Source organism: Bombyx mori, chromosome 25 (assembly GCF_030269925.1).
Source record: "Bombyx mori chromosome 25, ASM3026992v2".
Lineage (NCBI taxonomy): Eukaryota > Metazoa > Arthropoda > Insecta > Lepidoptera > Bombycidae > Bombyx > Bombyx mori.
In genome coordinates, this window is record NC_085131.1 from 11932341 (window position 1) to 11938340 (window position 6000).

Consider the following 6000-nt stretch of genomic DNA (forward strand, 5'->3'; position numbering starts at 1 on the left):
TATGTTTCTCACTCTCTGGTTGGACTGACCAGATCCGCTCCTCGACCCCACAGTTTGCGATGCTTTAAGCTCGGCGGCAGATAGAGCAAATGGTGCGAAATGATCCGGAATAAGATCTTGTTGCGAGGAGATGATCACGACCCTTCGTATTGAGGAAACCGAAGCGAGAAGAAGAAAAAGAAGGTACCTAGAACACAAGGTATTCTAAATTGGGTGGGATGACCGTACGTGAGGCAGCGGCTTGGCTCTGCCCCTGGCATTGCTGAAGTCCATGGGCGACTGTAACCACTCACCATCTGGTGGGCCGTCTCGCTCGTCTGCCTACAAGGGCAATAAAAAGTAATTAGTGTTTATTTGGATTGCTTCACAAATTGAATACCACCGCCAGACAATAGCAACAGGTTAAAGAGTCTATAAAGTACATGGTCTTCTCTTTAACGGACGTTTCGCCCTGAGATACGGGACAGCAGTTGTACATTAGACAAAAAGTTTCCTTCTTGCCTTTTCCCATCAAGGGGTAATGGACAACATGTACTGCTGTCTGATTTATCCTTTAAGCTTTTATTCCAAACTTTCATGCTAAATCAGGACTGTTTGAGCCAGGAATGATGAGAAGAAAGTGAGCATGATACTGCTGCAAAGAGGACGTGATAAAGTAGATCGTGGAAGTCAGTATATATGTATTATATATAAATGTGGATGTTAGTATATATGTTTTATTGTTACCTATAGACTCCCAAACGGCATGATACTCAGAATTTTTTCAGAATGGCCTAGCTGGTGATCCTGGGAAGTCTGGTTGCGATCGGATCAAGGTCAAATTAATGATCGGTCAGCAGAACGAGCTGGGTTTGATTAGGGTTATATTACATCTACGAAATATTATGTCTCGTTGAGTTTTCGTGAACTATTCGTTCACACTTGCGGGTATGCGATTAATTTGCAACTTAACATTGTCATTGGCACTTTTATGAATAACCATGTGATTGTTTCATTAACGGACTAATGGCTTCATACAATTTCATACAATTAACGTTAGGCACAGAGCGCGGTGAGATTAAACTAGTCTATATACTTATATATAAAATGAATTGCTGTTCGTTAGTCTCGCTAAAACTCGAGAGCGGCTGGACCGATTTGGCTAATTTTGATCTTGAGTTATTTGTGGAAGTCCAGAGAAGGTTTAAAAGGTATATAAATATGAAAATGCTCGAAATTAAATAAAAATAACAATTTTGTTATTCCTTTGATGTGTCCCCTGTCGGACGGATTCCCTTTGTTTGTTTTAAGTTTATTTTATACAAAAGCTTAGGTCTTTTATTTCTTGACTGGGGCATTACGTTTTTTTTTTTCCTACCTAAGCTGGTAGTCTAGAGGGGCTATTCCAGCGTAATCGTAACTAGTAGGTGAGCTCACGGGGCTCAAACCTGACGACGATGCTAACACGAACCCTAGCAAGAGTCTTGCTTCGCAGAATCTACCACCGGATCGGAAACGCGACCCACTGAGAAGATCCGGCGAGAGACTCAGTGGGCTGTGTCTGAGAGTTAATTTACTCGTCGAGCCCTTCGTCGCAAGCGACGGGTTCGACGAGAACGGTGACTGGTGCTTGAAGTACCTAGAAACACCGTCAGTGGATCGGGAGGATCCGAGATGACGTGTTTTGGGCGACGTCGACTGCTTTCCATTCTTTAGGCACTACGAAGTCTGCCGGGTCAGCTAGTTACAAATAAAAATGAGAAACCGGTATTTTTGTTCGAATGCCATTTCAATTATGCACCGAACGTACACATTACGTTCTGTAACAGCATCCTAATATCCCTTAATCGATTCATCTCACAAATCGTGGTACAAATTCAGTTTCGGGCCTCGAGCTATTGTCGAGAACACGATACGAATATAAATAGAACAAACGTTTTCGAATACTAATGCCGGATGTATTGGAAAGAATCTTGTGCGTGTAATTCGAACGGGTTCGATTCCATATTGTCGTTAGTTAATTGAGTATTATCGCCAATAACAATGATAATTTTTTTGTAGGTCATCCCTTGATTGCACTAAGATTTCTTCGTTAGACTATCTAGCCCATTATATTTCTCGCCGGATCTTCTCAGTGGGTCGCGTTTCCGATGGTAGATTCTGCGAAGCACTGCTCTTGCTAGGGCCAGTGTTAGCAACACCTCCAGTTTAAGCCCCGAGAGCTCGCCTAAATAGCTTCTTCATAGGCTATAGCTATCAACATAATTAGGAAAAAAAAACACTAACAAAAAGCAACAACAAGACAGAGCATCGGAAATTTAGTCTTTATATTTTTTTATTTTTTTTATTGCCCTTGTAGGCAGATGAGCATACGGCCCACCTGATGGTGAGTGGTTACCGTCGCCCATGGACTTCAGCAATGCCAGGGACAGAGCCAAGCCGCTACCTACCGCTAATAGCTGTAACCGTCCGCTTCCCTGGGGTGGGAACCATGGTGCTCCGACGGCTATCCTGCAATAACGGGATTGAATGTTTTGAAGGGGTTTAAAATTAGTGCCGGCCGCGTGAGCGCTGCACTTGCATAGGTCATGACGGAGCGTACGCAAGTTTTGTTGAGTGTCACCTTATTTCCAGGGACAATTTATTTCGCTTCCAAATCATGGGATAGAGGCGTCCTAGTATAAAAGCGGCACGGTCGCGTACCGTTTTTAAGTGAGGTCGGAATGTCATCCCTCTGTCGATGGTGACGCCTAGATGTTTGACCTTCGAGGCGGTAGACGGTATGGGCTGGCCAAAGAGAGTGATGGGGCGAATGGCGGAGGTGTTAGCTCGCCTATTAGGGAGTTTTATTTATTTTTATTGCTTAGATAAGTGGACGAGCTCACAGCCCAGTGGTGTTAAGTGGTTACTGGAGCCCATAGACATCTACAATGTAAATGCGCCACCCACCTTGAGATATAAGGTTTCAGTATGGTTACAACGGCTGCCCCACCCTTCAAACCGAAGGCTGGGCTGCTCGAAATGGTATTCGGAGGGCGACCCCTTTTGAAGAGCACCGCTGTGCTTTTCGTGGAGTTGATGTCAATGTTGTTGTTGTTGTTGTTGAAATATTATCACTTAAATAAACCAGTCGCAGGCCTCAACTTTACAATATCGAAATTATTTCAACGCATTCCGAGAGAGCCTTGCCGTAGTTAAATCGTGCAAGACAAACTCATGATTTTTCTATTCAGTCCCTGAGTTTACACCCATCTTTATCGCCCATTGACAATGGCTGACAAATGGACAGGGAGCCGGGTAAACGGTCGCGTGTGTTACGTTACAGGGATTGGTGATGAAATGGAAGTTTTCGATTTTGGCAGATTTTTTTTTAATCGATGTACTTTTCTCGCAGCTCTGCTATTCGGCTCTGGATGTTTTTAAAACCAGCTCGTTATCGGGTAATAAAAAACCTGAATATTTGATCATAATTATAACACGAAATGATAAATGTAAACGATATCCGAACCGTATTTATAGTATGTCGCTTTGAGGTATTGTGATTAAAAATATGTTTCTGTAAAGTTTTGAAAGTACCAATTCGCACGATACCTGTGACTGTGACATACAGCTCGGTGTTTGTAATCCTTGCTCTTTTCGCAATGTCGCAAACACTACGGGCTCTGGTAAGTTTTTAAAACCATGTCGTAATCGGGTAATACAAAACTTTAATATATGATCACAATTATAATACGAAGTCATAAATGCAAACTGTATCCGAATCGTATTTATAGTATTGTTACTTGCTGGGGTTCGGGATAAAACTGTATTTATCACTTAGAATACACACAGAACACTTTAAAATTCTCAATTCGCTTCTTCCGCTTCGCTTCAGGTGATACGTTCGCTGTTTCGCTTCGAGTAGTTCCGATTACTAACTCGCTGCGTGTCATCTCTGCAACGCTTTTATAGTCGATACATTTCTAGAATCGTTGATTCCTCACAGGTCGAGTACCTTCGATGTGTGTTTCCGCAATCTGACGATATATGGTGCTGTACTCCTCGAACGTTCTAGATGTTACTAGATCCTTCGATATTCGTTCGGCTATGCGGCGATAGATGGCGTTACTCTTACCGGCGTAACAGTATGTCGCTGTTAGGTATTATGATTAAAAACATGTTTCTGTAAAGTTTTGAAAGTCCAAATTCGCACGATACCTACGACTGTGACATACAGCTCGGTGTAGTGTGGCCACGGTCCACTGAACAACGCGCAATGAGCCGTGAATCGTAATGATACAATGTCTGAGCAGAAACTCTACGAGTACAGTTTTCAATATCTCGATATTACGTGCGAAACCAATTCCCGATTTATCTCTAACTAATGTAGTGCAGTAGTCGAAATTCGACAATAATTAATTGAAATTATAAATGTGAACATTATTACGGTTCTATTGTCAAAGACTACTTATTATACTTTTATAATCACAGATTTCGCCAAGAATACACTATAGATAAATAATATTAAAGACGAACAATATTAATCTATTCCCAATATGACCACAGATTTAAAAAATTAACAAAAGTTTAACAATAAACAAAGAGTATACGTGTGTTGTGTTAAATACATGCTAGTGTGTGTAATGTTTTATTTATTGATTCAATGTATTTTTAATCCTTAATGTATCCTCAATGTATAATTAATTTTAAAAAAATAGCGTTCTGCACTTCTTCTTTATATTCTGTATAATTGTGTAAAATTACTTAATCTTCCGTCCGCGAAATTTTCGTAAAAAGTGGTACACAGTTTTTGCTTCACGTATTAATTATTAATATATCTCGTAGATGTGCGTGAGACACTCGAAGATTTTTAAATAAGGCGGTAGGTTTCTCGTGAAATTGCTATTCTTAGTTCCATCATTTTTACGCACGTGCGTCACGTAAAGTTAATTTTTTTAAGGACTGTACTTTGATTTAATAGGCTATAAAACTTTTTTAATTAATTTTGATAAGAATTAGGTACATGGAATGGACTGGCCGATGTTGCTATATGTGTAGCTGCTATTCTACTCTTCGGTAGGTATGATTGCTTCCCGGCAAGATAAGTAGGATAGTGGTGGTAATTTAATTAAGTTTATTGTTTACAGACGTAGCGTGGGTAGACAGGCGTCTCACAAGGTAGGTCGACGACATGTTGAAAAGGTCGAGGGAATCTGCCGGATGCAGTTAGCGCCAGGCTAGTGTTTATGGCGAGGCTTGGGACGGCCTGTGTCCAGCAGTGGTCATCTGTGGGCTGAAAGTTAGACTTGAGACTTGTAGCTTACTGTAGTATTGGCCGAAGTTGTTCCGATTGCTAATACACTATATTCTATTGTCTAGGTTCAGATTATTACTCGAAATCATTCAACGATAGGCCAAACGTTGATACTAGCGTAGATTCGCGGATGAGCTTGATGCTATCCTGTGAAGCGGCTATCAGACTTAGGACTTGAAAATGAACGTCTCTGTCGACCTTGAGAAATAAAAGCAATGTTCTAAATTTTTTTAAATAACAGTTTGAAAGTCTTCATCCCGAAAAGGGCTAGTAATAGCTTTATATCGGAGCTAGACAGGAAGGTGGTATAGATCAGCAGAGCTATCACGACCTGAATGAGACGAGAATTTGGGGGGGGGATTGCTACGGATAGATACGGGAATTGTTTGTGGGAGTGTGGCGGGTAGCTATCACATAACGCTAGATATTTGACAAATGCCTAAATCTCGCTTACGATATTTTCAAGATAAGCTTGCATATGCTATGCATTTAAATAAAGTTCCGAATGACAACATCCGTACCGTCGGTCTACCGAACAATTTCAGTTGCTGGTTGGAAGATGTTCCCTTCGTTGTTATCCCCACAGGAGCCATGAGAAAGTTTGTATAACGTTATCGCTAAGGTATTATTATTATATTATCCTTTATAAAAATTATTAAAGTAGCTGTCGACATTACTCAATAAACAGACGCTATGTGAAGTTACAAACGAGTGAGGGAGTGTTAAAA